The 16,843-nt window shown below is 46.6% G+C and overlaps 1 protein-coding gene across 3 annotated transcripts in view; it reads right to left on the reverse strand.

Annotated features, from left to right (window-relative positions):
• Window positions 1-16,843, reverse strand: part of PARP8 (poly(ADP-ribose) polymerase family member 8) — a 505,058-nt gene that overhangs the window by 333,184 nt on the left and 155,031 nt on the right. The window lies entirely within an intron of this gene.

Below are 16,843 nucleotides of genomic sequence, written 5' to 3' on the forward strand. Positions count from 1 at the left end.
TTATTTTTCAAATTATTTGACTAGAAGTTACCCAACTGTAGCAGATTTTGTATAATTAGAAAAAAAATGAATAGCAAGGATACTTACCTGTTCCAAGTGTTCTCGAAAGACAGCAGGAATATATTCTTACATGTGAGTGATGTCATCCACAGAACTTGGTAGGGACTCTATCAAGTGAACTGTCACTTTAATTTTTTTAAGGTATTGCCAGTACCTTCCTGCCTAATGTCAGCTTGTAGGACCATCAATTCAGTAACCAAGCTAAGAAGTCAACTAGGAGAGGAGGGTAGGTTGTGAGAATATGCGTCTGCTGTCCGCGGAGAACATCTGCTACAAGTAAGTATCTTTGCTTTCTCTGAGAACAAACAAGCATAATATTCTCACATGTATGATTCTTGAGCTGCCAGGATCATAACTCTAAAGGATAATGGATATATAAAGCATGAGCCTGAGCCTGACAAAACCCAAGAGGGTTGGAGAGAAAGCTGGTGTTCGGGAAGTAAAAAGATTCTGCAGAACTACTTGTCCAAACCAACTGCCTCTTTTGGAGTTTTATTCCAAACAGTAATGAGAGGTAAAGGTGTGGATTGAGGACCAAATGACTGCTTTGCAGATGTTCTCAATAGATGCAGAGTAGCAATAAGCTACCGAGGCAGCCATAGCTTGGACATTGTGGGGGACATTATGCGTGGGGAGTGTGTGGTGCTGGGGTTAGAGCTACAGCCTCAGCACCCTGAAGCTGTGGGTTCAAATCCCTCACTGCTCCTTGTGACCCTGAGCAAGTCACTTAATCCCCTCACTACGTGTGGGGAGTGTGTGGTGCAGGGGTTAGAGCTACAGCCTCAGCACCCTAAAGCTGTGAGTTCAAATCCCTCACTGGGCAATTCACATAATCCCCTCATTGCCCCAGGTACACTAGATAGAGTTTGAGCCCACCAGGACAGATAGGAAAATATGATAAAGTACCTGAATATAAACCATTTAGGATATAAGTAGTATATAAATAATAAATAAAATTGTGTGGGCTATTACACAGCCCTGCAGCGTTAAAGCCTGGTATTGTGACAAACCCAGGTCTATTTCGGGTCTTACCCACAATAAACCCGGATCCGTTCCTGGTTTTGTCCCAGTGAGCAGGAATGTGCACAAGCCACCTAGGTGCAGGAGAGCGGATCAGGTGACTGACCAATTAATTAATCAAGCTGACTCTAGCTCTGACGGGGAAATGGAAATAACAGAAACAGGGCAGAATAAGTGTGAAAGTTTCACTCTAGGCAAACATCATCCTGACACTGTTAAATCCCTCAGGAAATTTGAACAGCCAGTTAAAACCAGGGCTAGAAAGTATTCCGTTTGTGAAAGCAGGAAGCAAGTCAGTGGGTGGAAAACCCTTCCCCCACAGTCTCAGAAGGGGAGTGGTTTTCCACCAGATATAACAAGCCTGCTGAGAACAGAAGGGGGGAAGCAGCCAAGGGAAGCCAGACTCACGAGGCACCCAGGAGAGGAATACCCAGGAGGGTATGAAGCTGGAGAGAGCCAGACTCTCTCAGACTGGCCCATGCTAGAGGCAGATGAAGCAGCTTCTACCAGGGAGCCTTGGGAGCAGCCAGAGGAGGAAGCAATGGACACCCAGGCAAGCCAGGCATGCACTGAAACTCAGCCATTGCCTATGGAAATATAGTGAGTTTAAACCTGGATGTTTTCTCATGCTGTTCATTCCTCTGTGCTGCTAGGGAATCTGAAAGCTTAGATATTTCAGTTTTAAAACTCTCCCTGAAAGCTTTAAATGCAGAAGTTTTCTGTAAAACCCTGAATTATATAACGTAGGATGAGTGTTTGTATTTCCTGGCTGATTGCCAAGCTGAGCCAGCACGTTGTTTTCTCTCAGCTGTGGCTAATCCCCAAGTGCACTATAGCAGAGAAGGGAAACGTACATGTGCTATTGAAGACCTGTGATATATCAATGATTTTTGGAATATACAAAGGAACTGTTTGGGATAAAAGAATATTGATTTAAAACACTGTTGCTCTGGTGAAGAGAACTGAGACCCATAAGCTGGCAAGCCCAGAAACAGGGACTGTTGATAATTACAGTGTTATTCGAGTTTTGTTTTGGAACCTTTATGAGCTTGATGTCATGTGCTGTGAATGCATACTGCACTGCAAGGCTGATGCCTGAATGTTTTGAATTATGTTACCATTACTGAAATAAAGCTATTTTTGTTTTTTCACATTCTGACTGAGACCTATATTCCTTGCATGCATGCCTAAAAGTAAGACCTGGAGGATCCCTTAGTAGCAAGGGACACGTGGGACTGGAGTTTTTGGTCATTTTCCTGAGACTTGCAACATCGGCATGAACCCAGGGTGTGACAGTATACATGGAGGAGATACAGTCCCTAACCAAGTGGAGCTGGTTCACTGAGTCTGTTAGGGTCAAAAGTCACAAAAAGCTGGGAGGATGCTCTATGAGGTTTAGTCTGGTCCAGGTAGTATACTAGAGCATGTCTGCAATCCAAGTTATAAAGAGCTGCTTCTCCAGGTAGGAATGTGGCTTTGAAATGAAAGCAGGCAAAACTATGGACTGGTTGAGTTGGAATTCTGAGAGAACTTCGGGCAGGAATTTTGAATAAGTTCAGGGCACTACTCTGTCATGGTAGAATCTTGTGTAGGGATGATCAGACACAAGTGCTTGAAATTCACTCACATAGCATGCAGATGTGAGAGCTATGAGGAGAAATAACTTTCCAAGTAAGATGGTTAAGGGAGCAAGTTGTACATGGCTCAAAGGGAGACTTCATAAGAGTAGACAGTACCACAGAAAGATCCCAGGCAACAGGTTGAGGTTTGGTTTTGGATTGATGGCTACTAAGGGTTGAACAGATAGAGGTTTTTTTGTCCAATGGACAGTGAAATCCACTGATAGCACCGAGACGTACTTGAACCAAGTTGGTTTTTATACCAGAGTTAAAGAGGTGAAGAATGTAGTCTAGGATGCTTGGAAGTGGACCTGTGACAGGTTCAAGAGAACACACTGCACACCAGAAGAAAATCTGGTCCATTTGAAATGGTAACAGCATTGAGTGGAAAGTTTTCTAGATGCCTCAATAACAGCAGAGACTGTAGTCAAAAGGCAGGAAGCATTTACTTGCTCGTAAAATAAACCATGCTATTAGAGCTCACGAGCGAGGTTTGAGATGAAGGAAGGATTCATCATTCTATGTTAGTAGCACTGAGAGCGGATGCAATTTCCATGGTTCCTTGGACAAGATCTCTAGGAAGAATGAAAACAAAAGTTGACATGCCCAACGAGGTGCTATGAGAATCATGATACCTCGATCCTGGCTGTTTGAGTATAGTTTTCCCAACAGGAAATACATAGAGGAATGTGTTCCTCCAATGAATGAGTAAGGTATCCAATGCCAGGTGTTTTGGGGTATAAAGTCTGGAGCAGAATAGTGGAAGTGAACAGATCTATGCTTTTTTTAGTTATAATATTTTAATTTGTTTTTACTTGCATGTCTTTTAAGTCTCCCATCACTCGGGTTTTTTCGGCCTATTCACTGTTCACATGACGCGAATGCAGCAGCTGACGTCACCCACTTCTGGAAGCAATATCCAGTCAGATACTATTTCTACCCACCACTCTAGCGGCCTACACCATGTGACAAAGGAGGGTGTTTAAGGAGCAGGTCCTTTTCCTTAATGCGCTCCGTCGTGTGTCTCCACAGTGCACCGTTAATGTTCAAAATGAAGTCTTATTCTTTTATACGATTTTCACTCTGTTTTCTATTGTTTAATATAATAATAATCATGGATTTTTCTGTTCCAGTAATATGAGGCCATCACCCTTCTTAACCCTGAACTATAAAACATTAAAACCTCACCATCTTCCTTCTAATACAAGATATTTAATTTCATTACCATTAGCTCCTTCTATTTCTAAATACACTCTCAAGATTTGTTCTAATGTGTTGAAACTAGGATTCCTGGATTGCTGCTCTTTGAAATCAAAATTTCATCTTATCTCAGATCTTATTGAATTATATCAATTTGACATACTCTTTCTCAACAAAACATTAGCCAATAGACTTAGCCTATCTTCATTCCAGTTTCTACTGTCTCAGATATGGAAGATAGCTCTGCTTTTCCTTGTAGTAAATTCAATTCATTTCAGATTCTGACCTCTCAGGAAATTTTGACTATTACTTCAATGAAAAATTCTACATTGCTTACTGATCCTATGCCGATGACCATTTTTTAAATATTCACTCAAACACCTTATGCCATTTCTTACTTCACTGATAATATCAAGCTTAACAGAAGGATTTATTCCTTCAACTTGGAAATCAGCAATTATCCGGGCAAAAATTTAAAGATTATTCAGTTAAATCTTCATTAAATAGCAATCATCATCCTATGGCAAATCTATCATTTATAGCAAAAATAACAGAAAATTTGGTCTTGAAACAATTACAAGACTTTCCAGATAAAACAAATATTCTTCATCCAAATCTGGTTTCAGACATCATCATAGTAGGGATTACTACATACATATACTATAACTTGGATCAAGGAAAATGAAAGATTAGGTTCTTACCTCTGCTAATCTTCTTTCTTGTAAATCCACCCTTTATTCTGGGAACAGGTGGGAAGTAGTGTTCCCCTGTTGCCAGGGGCTGTAGGAACTTCAATTAATAGAAATTCAGCCCCTCCCACTGTGCTTATCTCCTGGACACCAGTTAGCCTTCAAGTAGCCAGGAATCTCTACAGGAGAAACAAGAAACAAAAGAGAGAGAGGGGGAACTCCCCACCAAACAATCAATTCTGCTCATGTTAAACATATTCAAAACAGGAACAATGCAAATTGGAAAACAGGTTTTGAAACATTAAAACCTGAACCATAAAACAGGGTTATAGGGAGACACAGCCTGTACAGTCAGAAAGGGGCAAAAACCCAGGAACCCCGCTAACCTGACTCCATAGTAAAACAGATGGCATTCTCAGAAAGGCTGATTTGAGACTGAAATCCAGTTTACCAGTAATCGGCCAGGCGATCTGCAAATTGAATAGAAATAAGGCGGGCTCCCAGAATAAAGGATAGATTTACAAGAAAGAAGATTAGTAGAGATAAGAACCTAATCTTTCTTTCTTGTATAATTCCCCTTTATTCTGTGAACAGGTGGGACGTAACAGAGCAGTCCCTAAACCTCAGGGGGTAGGGGGACCGATGAGTCCACTGCCAATACTGATGCCCCAAAAGCAGCATCCTCCTTGGCTGTCACATAAATCCAATAAAACTTGGTAAAGGTGTGCAGAGAAGACCATGTGGCCGCCCTGCAAATCTCTTCCGGTGAAACTGATATAGATTCTGCCCAAGAAGAAGACATACCTCTACTAGAATGAGCCCAGACCCCAAGAGGGTGCTTTTTCCCTGCTGCCACATTGGCAGCGGAAATTACTGCATGAATCCATATGGAAATGGTAGCCTTAGAGGCAGGACCTGAGAAAACAGATGGTTCGAGAGACAAAACTCGTTGGTGACCTCCAAATAACGTAGATGCAGATGGAGATTGTCCAGTGACCGCAAGACCCGATCCCAGATCTTGGAACCCAAGGAAACGAATGCCGGAAGACGAACCTCCTGATTCACAAGGAATATAGAAACCACTTTCGGAAGAAAGGAGGACACTGTCCACAAAAGTACAGCGGAATCCATGATCTGCAGGAAAGGATCCCGGCTTCGAGACTCTACGGGCAGACGTGACCACCACCAGGAAAACAGTCCTGGTGGTAAGATCCTTCAATGAGGCCTGTTCAAGAGTTTCATAGAGTGGACGAGCCAGTGAGTGTAAAACCAGATTCAGATTCCATGTCAGGCATGGCAGACACAAGGGAGTCTTCTCCCCTCAAGAAAAGGACCACACTAGGGAGCCTCTGAGAGAAACAGGACCCAAACAAGAAAGACCTGCGATGTTCACTCTGAGGGAAGCCACAGCAAGGCCCTTTTTCAAGCCATCCTGCAGAAAATCCAGAACCTGCACCACCGAGGGAACCAAGGAATCCACCTGAGAACTGAAAAACAAACTTGGTAACACTTCCAAGCTTTGGAAAAGGCCGCAACCATGGATTTCCACTTACCATGTAGCAAAGTAGCAATGACCTTGGTCAAGTAACCCCTGGCTGTCAAGGCCACGTGCTCAAAAGCCTTGCTGTAAGACCAAAGTGGACCAGACCCTGCAGAGCAATTGGACCATGAGTAAGACGACGAGAGTGGCATGGAAGCTGACAACCCTGACTGTGCTGGAGTAGAACCAGATTGGCATTCCACGGTCTCCTTGGTAAATCTGGAGCCACCAAGATCACTGGATCCCCGTGTTATGCAATTCGATGTAAAATGCTTCCTATCATGAGCCACAGAGGAAAAAACGTAGAAGAGACTGCCTCGAGGTCAGGACTGCACCAGAGTGCCAAGGCCTTCGCTGACAGCCTCTCGCTGACGACTGAAAAACCCATCCGCTTTCTTGTTCTTGGTGGTCGCCATGAGGATGAATGTTGGGTGACCCAACTGGCGCACTATACACTCGAATGCTCACCAGGAAAGATACCACTCTCCGGGATCTAGTCTGTTAACTGAGAAAATCTGATTGAACGTTTTCTACGCCTGTCATGTGTGCTGCGGACAGAGTTACTAGAAGCTTTTCCGCCCAGGAAAAAAGTAGCCGAGTTTCCGTGCTCAGAGAAAGACTCCTGGTGCCTCCCTGCCAGCTGAATACACACCATCACCTTGGAATTGTCTGAGAACACTCGAACAGCTTGATGAAGGAGACACTTCTGGAAATGGAGCAAGCCTCAGCTCCAGGCGATTGATCGACCACTTGCTCTCCGAGGGCAACTACCGGCCCTGCACCAGGGCAGACATACAGACTGCTCCCCAACTGGAGACTCGTGACTGTTGAATCACCTAGTCTGAAATCCAAAGCAGCAAGCCCTTGGACAGAGTCAGAGGACTCAGCCACCACCGCATGCTGCTGCACGACAACGCCATCCAGGGAAGTGGAGCAGGCAGGCAGGCCAGGGGGGCAGGCAGGCAGACCTTCAGGGGTGGGATGCAAGCTTTTAAGGGGGGGGAACAAGCCTTCAAGGATGAGTCCCATGTGGGTTTCATCGGGACAACGACGACTCATGGAGCGGACATAACCGAGCCCTGGCCCATGGAACCACATCGATCAATACCACCATGAGCCCCAGGACCTAGACCTGGAAATATTGCCAGGCCGTCTGAACCAGAACGGCTAACATGACTCAAATGGCATGTTGAATCTTCTCTCTTCGAGACAGCGGGAGAAACACTTTGTTCTAGCTGTATGGAACAGGACCCCCAGATACTCCAGATCCTGCGTAGGAATGAGTTGGCTCTTTTTCAGATTGATCACCCATCCAAGGCATTACAGTAATTGCATCACTTGTTGCACCACCCGGGTCCCCTCTGCAAAGGAGGGAGCCCTGATCAGCCAGTTGTCTAGATAGGGATGGACCAGGACACCCTGAAAGCATAGGTGAATTACTATCACCACCATTATCTTGGTAAATGTTCTGGGTGCCGTTGCCAGGCCGAACGGAAGAGCGTCAAACAAAGTGTTGACCCAGAACATGGAACCATAGGAATCTCCTGTGACCCGGAAAGATGGGGATATGAAGATATGCCTCCGTGAGATCCAGGGAGGCCAGGAACTCCCCTGGTGACACTGCAGCAACCACACAGTTTCCATTCTAAAACATGGTACCTGCAGTGCCCGGTTGACCGCCTTGAGGTCCAGAATCTGTCTCCAATTGTCAGAACCTTTCTTTGGAACAATGAAGTATATAGAGTATCTCCCATATACTTTGGAATGGGCTCAATGGCCGCAAGATCTATCAACTGACAAACTGCGACCTGCACTCTGATTGCCTTTTAGGAACATCCCGCAGGAGAATCCAGAAAGAAATCTGACAGACGTCAGTAAAATTCCAATTTGAGGCTGTCATGTAGGAGCTCCAGGACCCAGCGGTCTGAGGTCACTGTCTCCCACTCCGCTAGAAAGCTCAATAGGCACTCTCCGATGCTTGGGAGAGAGGCCAGAGGCCTGGCATCAGAACTCCTTCTGGGGAGCGGGTGGATGGCTGAAGACTGCTGACATAAAGAAGGGCCTCTAAAACGTGGCCTTGAAGAAGAATTGAATCTTTGACCCATGACTGGGGAACCGGCAGGGACGAAAATTAGGATGTTCCAAACTCTTAGAGGGGCAAGGTCTGTTATCCAGCCAAACCTTAGGTTTACAGTCCTGAACACTCGCCAAGAGGTCATCGAGACCTTGGCCAAACAGGAGTTGCCCTTTGAAGAGCAACCTGCTCAGAAAGGTCTTAGAGGAGGAATCCCTGGACCACTGTCGTATCCACAGCATTCTCCTGGCGGACACTGAATAAGCGCCCAGCTAGGCAAAGACCTTCATGATGTCATATAGGGCGTCTGCCAAATAATCTACTCCAGAAATTAGAAAATCCAGATCATGGAGGACCACGACATCAGGATCATGGCAAAGTTTGGAATGGCATGCTCATGTGACAAATGAACTGGCCACGATCGCTCTGACCCCGGCCGCCGCAGAATCAAAAAAGGTGTTTCAGAATAAAATCTACCCACCTGTCCTAAACATCTTTCAGGACCACCCCACCATCAGAGGAGAGAGGTACGCTTGGTGACCTGAGCCATAGCCGAATCCACCTGAAATGAAACAGGAGCAGAAGAGAAAACCTCCTACAGCTTGACTTGTAAGAATACAAAATTGGTGTCTAGGAAGTAGTGCTGCCCGATTCATGATTCGAATCGGTTCACCGATTCACTTCGGGTGAATTGATTCGAATCGATTCAAAAAAAACCAAACAAAAAAAAATCAGTAACCGATTCAGCTGACCCTCCCCCCCTAAAGCAGGAGCGGCAGCGCTGCTCTTGCTGGCCGGCCACTGCCGCACCTGCTTTAGAGATCAAGGGGGGAGGGTCAGTCGAGAAGTGCTGCTGTTCGGCTTCCCCTCCTGGCGTCCGTTTCCCCCCCTGGTGTTCGGCTTCCCCCCTTGGCCTCCTGCTTCCACCCTGGCCCTCCCCGCACCGTTTACCTTTGAGGAGCAGCTTGCAGAAAAGATTGCGATGCTAGCAATCTTTGCACTGCTTCAGAGCTGTTTCCTCCGCCACGATCCTTCCCTGGACGTCAGAGAAGGGGCGGGACCGCGGCAGAGGAAACAGCTCAAAAGCAGTGCAAAGATCGCTAGCATCGCAATCTTGTCTGCAGGCTGCTTCTCAAAGGTAAACGGTGCGGGGAGGCCAGGGGGGAAGCCGGACACCAGTAGGAGGCCAGGGGGAACATGCAGGCCTTCCGGGGTGGAGGGTGAGCAGTCCTTTGGGGTGGAGGGTGGGGCAGGCCTTCAGGGGTGGGATGCAAGCTTTTAAGGGGGAGAACAAGTCTTCAAGGGGGGGGACAGGCCTTCAGGGGGAGGTGTAGGCCTTCAGGAGGGTACAGGCAGGCAGGCATTCGGGGGGATGCAGGCCTTCAAGGGGGGGACAGGTCTTCAGTGGGGACAAGCAGGCCTTCAGGGGTGGGATGCAGACCTTTAAGGGAGGGACTGGCCTTTAAGGGGGGGACAAGCCTTCAAGGGGGAAACAGGCCATCAGGGGGGACAGGAAAGCCTTTAGGGGTGGGGTGCAGGCCTTCAGGGGCAGGGCAGGGAGCAATGGTGTAGAAGTACATGGAGGGAGGGAGGGAAGGGGGGGTTCAAAGTGACATGCATATGCCGGACTTTGTGGGGGAAGAAATAATGGGTCTGAAAATAGAGGAGAGGGAGAGAGATGATGGACAATGGGATTTAGGGAGGGAAGGAACAGAAAGGAAAAGAAGTTGGACACAAGGGATGGTGTGGAGGGGGGATAGAGATACTGGATAGGAGGGTAGTTGTGAAAAGAAAAGGAGAGATGGTGGACCCTGGGGTGATGAGTAAGGAGGGAGAGATGCTGGATGAAAGGGTACTTAAGAAAAGGTGGGTCTGTGGAGGGAGACAAAAAAAAGGAAAAATGCCAGACCTCCTGGGGAGGGAAGAGAAACAGAAGGGGAGGACAGAGATGGCAGATGGATGGTTAGCACGGAGAAAGAAGAAAGGAGACTCTGGCAAGCAAGTTATCAGAAGACAACCAGAGCCTGGGACCAACAAGATTTGAATAGTGACCAGACAACAAAAGGTAGAAAAAATAATTTTATTTTCTGTTTTGTGATTACAATATGTCGGATTTGAAACATGTATCCTGCCAGAGCTGGTGTTAGACCACAAACGTGAGCTAGGATTTAACAGAGAGAGGAAAAGTCTTTTTTGTTTATTTTGTTTACACCACAGAGCCAGTGTGGTTAGGAGAAGGCAAAGGGTGAAGAGGCTATAAAATAAACCCACCAGGATGTTTGAAAAAAAAAAAAAAAAAAAACACCCAATTGGGCAGGAAAATCAAATCGAAAAACCAATTCAATAGGCTGAATCAAATCGAAATTATTTTCCTGAATTGAGCAGCACTACCAGGGAGCATGACTAAGAGACGAGCACAGTGGGAAGGGCTGAATTTCTATTAATTGAAGTTCCTACAGTCCCTGTCAACAGGGGAACACTACTTCCCATCTGTTCCCAGAATAAAGGGGAATTGTACAAGAATCAGTTCTTCTGTTATCACTTGATCTATCTGCAGTCTTTGATTTAGTTACCCATATTATACTTTTGCTTCTTAAAGAAATTGGAACAATATGGTTCTCCAGTGGTTTAAATCTTACCTTTCTGACTGTACTTATTCAGTTCATTTTGGGTCAGACATTTCTACTCATTTTACCCTTCCATGAGGAGGACCACAAAGGATCCATTTTATTTCCTACTCTCTTTATATATCTCATCTTTTAATAGTTTTAGTTATTTGATTTTATAACTGTTGTTTATGCTGACAACATTCAAATTCTTTCTACTATCGATCCCCTGAACTAATCATGTATTGCAGTTATTAATAAAAACCTTAAAAATTTGACTGCTTGACTAGCATCTAACAGAGTACTACTAAATCCAGGAAAATGCAAATCTCTTATTTAGTAAGATTAAAAATATAATGTTGTCTTCTCCAATTCTTGAGGATATACCTATCCCTCAAGTTACTTCTATTAAAATATTAGGAGTTATTCTTGATAACATAAGAACATAAGAATTGCCACTGCTAGGTTAGACCAGTGGTCCATCGTGCCCAGCAGTCCGCTGCCGAGGCAGCCCTTAGGTCAAAGACCAGTGCCCTAACTGAAGTCTAGCCTTACCTGCGTACGTTCTGGTTCAGCAGGAACTTGTCTAACTTTGTCTTGAATCCCTGGAGGGTGTTTTCCCCTATAACAGCCTCCGGAAGAGTGTTCCAGATTTCTACCAGTCTCTGGGTGAAGAAAATCTTCCCTACGTTCGTACGGAATCTATCCCCTTTTAACTTTAGAGAGTGCCCTCTCGTTCTCTTTACCTTGGAGAGGGTGAACAACCTGTCTTTATCTACTAAGTCTATTCCTTTCATTATCTTGACTGTTTCGATCATGTCCCCTCTCAGTCTCCTCTTTTCAAGGGAAAAGAGGCCCAGTTTCTCTATCTCTCACTGTACGGAAACTCCTCTAGCTCCTTAACCATTTTAGTCACTCTTCTCTGGATCCTTTTGAGTAGTACTATGTCCTTCTTCATGTACGGCGAACAGTGCTGGATGCAATATTCCAGGTGGGGACGTACCATGGCCCGGTACAGCGACATGGTAACCTTTTCTGATCTGTTTGTGATTCTCTTCTTAATCATTCCTAGCATTCTGTTCGCCCTTTCGCCGCTGCCACGCATTGCGCTGACGGCTTCATTGACTTGTCTACCAGTACTACCAAGTCTCTTTCCTGGGGGGTCTCTCCAAGTACTGCACCGGACATCCTGTATTAGTGTATAAGATTTTTGTTACCGACATGCATCACCTTACACTTATCCACATTAAACCTCATTTGCCATGTCGCAGCACATTTCTCGAGCATGTTTATGTCACGTTGCAGGTCTTCGCAATCCTTCTGTATCTTCACTACTCTGAATAACTTTGTATTGTCAAATTTAATCACCTTGCTCATTGTACCAATTTCCAGGTCGTTTATAAATATGTTGAAGACCACAGGTGCAAGGTCATACAAGGTATATTTTATAAACTTTGACTTATATGTTCTATTCGTAATTTATTGAATCCTTCAGCAAGTAAATGTACTAATTAATTCTCTAGAAAGGTATTCTCTCTACAAAGGTATCAAGATTAAGGATCACAATACTGCTGTTAAACTTATCACTGGTCATTGTAAATTTGACCACATGACTTCTTTATTAAAAGTTGCTCAATAGTTGCCTATTTCTCATAGAGTAATTTACAAAATTCTACTTTCGGTTTTTAAAGTCAGGCGGCAGAAAATCCTTTATATTTAAATAGATATCCTACACCTTATTAGCCATCTCGAACATTAAGATCTATTAACAAAAATCATTTAATTATTCCTTCGTTTTGTCAAATTGTATCTCAGTGTCCCACACACTTTCTTGAGCCACAGCACACTAAAGGTAGTGGCCGTGGCTCGAGGCACTTGGAAGTGTGCGGATATTGCCATGATGACACCTCACGCATGCATGACATCATCATGTTGATGTCCGCGTGTGTGTGAAGGCCCTCCAGGCAGGCCCTGAGATTCCAGTGGGGGGGTGCCAGAAGAGAAGAGGGCAAGAGAGGCACATCCTGTAGGCAATCAGTTGGCTCCGGGGCCTCTCCTCCTCCCCAGTGTGCCGCGGCACACCTGAAATCTCAGGAGGCACACAGTTTGAGAAACACTATTACCGTATTTTCGCGGATATAACGCGCACCCGTGTAAAACGCGCACACGGGTATAGCGCGCAGAAATCACGATGACATGTACAAAAACTTTTGTATACCGCGCTCACGGGTATACCGCGCATGATGCCCGACGCTCCTTTCGCCCGCCCTGACTTTCCGTGCGCTGTCCCGACTCTCCGTTCACCCCCCCTGACTTCCGTGCGCTGTCCCGACTCTCCGTTCACCCCCCCTGACTTTCCGTGCACTGTCCTCCCTTGAAGTCCTGTCCCCCCTTGAAGGTCTGTCACCATCCTGAAAGCCTGATGCCCCCCCCCGACGTCCGATACATCCCCCCCCCCCGGCAGGACCACTCGCACCCTCACCCCGAAGGACCGCCGACTCCCCAACAATATCGGGCCAGGAGGGAGCCCAAACCCTCCTGGCCACGGCGACCCCCTAACCCCACCCCGCACTACATTACGGGCAGGAGGGATCCCAGGCCCTCCTGCCCTTGACGCAAACCCCCTCCCCCCAACGACCGCCCCCCCCCACGAACCTCCGCCCGTCCCCCAGCCGACCCGCGACCCCCCTGGCCGACCCCCACGACACCCCCACCCGCCTTCCCCGTACCTTTGTGTAGTTGGGCCAGAAGGGAGCCCAAACCCTCCTGGCCACGGCGAACCCCTAACCCCACCCCGCACTACATTACGGGCAGGAGGGATCCCAGGCCCTCCTGCCCTCGACGCAAACCCCCCTCCCCCCCCATCGACCGCCCCCCCCAGAACCTCCGACCGCCCCCCCAGCCGACCCGCGACCCCCCTGGCCGACCCCCACGACCCCCCCACCCCCTTCCCCGTACCTTTGGTAGTTGGCCGGACAGACGGGAGCCAAACCCGCCTGTCCGGCAGGCAGCCAACGAAGGAATGAGGCCGGATTGGCCCATCCGTCCTAAAGCTCCGCCTACTGGTGGGGCCTAAGGCGCGTGGGCCAATCAGAATAGGCCCTGGAGCCTTAGGTCCCACCTGAGGGCGCGGCCTGAGGCACATGGGCCAAACCCGACCATGTGTCTCAGGCCGCGCCCCCAGGTGGGACCTAAGGCTCCAGGGCCTATTCTGATTGGCCCACGCGCCTTAGGCCCCACCAGTAGGCGGAGCTTTAGGACGGATGGGCCAATCCGGCCTCATTCCTTCGTTGGCTGCCTGCCGGACAGGCGGGTTTGGCTCCCGTCTGTCCGGCCAACTTCCAAAGGTACGGGGAAGGGGGGTGGGGGGGTCGGCCAGGGGGGTCGCGGGTCGGCTGGGGGGCGGGCGGGGGTTCGTGGGGGGGGGCGGTCGTTGGGGGGGGGGGGGGTTTGCGTCGAGGGCAGGAGGGCCTGGGATCCCTCCTGCCCGTAATGTAGTGCGGGGTGGGGTTAGGGGGTCGCCGTGGCCAGGAGGGTTTGGGCTCCCTTCTGGCCCGATATTACATTACATTACATTACGGATTTCTATTCCGCCTATACCTTGCAGTTCAAGGCGGATTACAAAAGATTTGACTGGACATTTCCAGAGATGATCACATTACAGAGGATTTTACTGGACATTTTCCAGTGAGGATACAAATTTTTTTTTTTTTTCTTGGGGATCTTATGGGTTGGATAGAAAACTGAACAGTGCCTAGCAGTGTGATATTAGCAAATGGAAATGGAACACAGTTAGAGTAGGCAAGATTACAATCTTTTTATGGTCTGTTTATATGAAGGGTGATTAGGTGTGATATTTGGGGGAGGATTGTCTGGTGGTAGATGAGTTCAGTCGAGGTAGGTGAATTTTCTGGAGGTAGGTGAACTTGGCTGGAGGTAGGTGAAGTGGTTTAAGGTTTTTGGATGAATTTTTTAAAAAGCAGGGTTTTGATTTCTTTACGGAATGTTTTGAAGTCGTCCGATGTTGTCAGCAGGTTGGAGATGGAATGGTTGAGTTTTGCTGCTTGTGTTGCCAGAAGGTTGTCAAACATTTTCTTGCGTTGTGTGCCTTTGAGTGGAGGGAAGGCAAAAGGGTTTGGGGTTCTTCTTTGTCTTGTGGTGGAGATCTGGTTTAAGCGATTGTTTAGGTAGGATGGGGAAGAGCCTTGTATTGCTTTGAATAATAGGCAAAGGAATTTGAATTGAATTCGTGCTTGTATGGGTAGCCAGTGGGAGTCTAAGAAGGCGGTTGTTATGTGATCATATTTTCTAAGTGAGTAGATCAGTCTGAGGGCGGTGTTTTGTATGGTCTGGAGTTGCTTTATCATAATGGCTGGACAAGGAAGATATAGGGAGTTGCAATAGTCCAGCAGACCTAAGACTAGGGATTGTACGACTAGTCTGAATTGTGTTTGGTTGAAGAATTTTCTGATTTTGCGTAGGTTTCTCATGGTTAGGAAAGCTTTCTGGGTCGTCTTGTTGATTTGGGACTGCATTGTGCAACATCTGTCTATGGTGACTCCTAGTAGTTTTAGTTCGGGTTGTATTGGGTATTTGGTATTTTTGATTGTCAGTTCTGTGATGGTAGGAGATTTGGCTTTTTCGAGCAGGAGGAATTTTGTTTTTTTCTGAGTTTAGTTTTAGTTTATGATCCATCATCCATTTTTCTACTGTATCTAGGGTTGTTTCCAGTTTTGCGGTGGTGGTGGGCTCTGAAGGGTCGAAGGGGAGGAGTATGGTGATGTCGTCTGCGTAGCTAAAGGATGTGACATTTAGGTTATCTAAGGTGGCTCCTAGGGAGGAGATAAAGAGGTTGAAGAGTGTAGGTGAGAGAGGTGATCCTTGTGGAACTCCGCAGGGATTTGCCCATGGCTCTGATTTGATATCATTGTATTTTACCCTATAGGTTCTTGATTTGAGGAACCCTTGAAACCAGTTGTAAACTTTGCCAGAGATCCCTATGGCGTCGAGTATCTGTAGTAATATGGTGTGGTCAACTAGGTCAAATGCAGCAGAGAGGTCAAGTTGTATTAGTATCATCTTTTTTCCTTTACTGATGTGTTGCCGGGCTGTATCTAGAAGAGAGACAAGTAGTGTTTCTGTACTATGGTTGGTTCGAAATCCTGATTGTGAGGGGTGGAGTAGGTTATGTTTTTCCAGGTAGATTGTGAGGTATTGTGTGACTAGGCCTTCTATTATTTTGACGTATATTGGAATTGAAGCGATAGGTCTGTAGTTGGAGGGGCTATCTATTGGGCCTTTGTGATCTTTCATGATTGGGGTGATTAAGATCTCTCCTAAGTCCTGTGGGAATTGGCCTTCTGTTAGTGTGGTTTGAATCCATAACATAAAGTTGGTTTTGAATGTGGTGGAGGCGTTTGATAACAGGTAGGTGGGGCAATTATTTAGTTCGCTGGAGGCATGGCTGTATTTGTTGTAGAGTCGGTTCATATCCGACCAAAGTAGGATTGGGAAGTTGGACCAGCTTCTGTCTGCTACGATGGCTTCGCCTGTTATTGGGTTTGTTGTTATCTTTTCGAGATGGGTGGGTGTATCGATGAATGCGGTTCTGATATTGGTGATTTTGTTTTTGAAGTAGTCTGCTAGGTGGATGGCTGTCGGTGGGTGGGTACCTTGAGTGGCAAGATAAGGTTTAGTATCAGTGAGGTTCTTTACTAGGTTGAATAGCTTTTTTGTGTCTGGGATTTTTGTGCCTATCATTTTGGAGTAGTAGGCTTTCCGTTTTTCCTTGAGTTTGGTTTTATATTGGTTAATTTGATTTCTCCATGCAGTTTTAGTGTGTTTTAAGCTCTTATTTTTTTTCCAGTCTCTCTCTAGTTGTCTGCAGAGCTTTTTTGATTGGAGGAGTTCGGAGTCGAACCATTTATCAGAAGGTCTGCATATTTTAAATTTTAATTTTTCTGGGGCTAGTTCATTCAGGATGGTTTCGCTTATGGTTCGCCATTGGGATATGAATTCGTTGGGGGCTGTGTTGG

This window comes from Geotrypetes seraphini, chromosome 1 (assembly GCF_902459505.1).
Source record: "Geotrypetes seraphini chromosome 1, aGeoSer1.1, whole genome shotgun sequence".
Classification (NCBI taxonomy): Eukaryota; Metazoa; Chordata; class Amphibia; order Gymnophiona; family Dermophiidae; genus Geotrypetes; species Geotrypetes seraphini.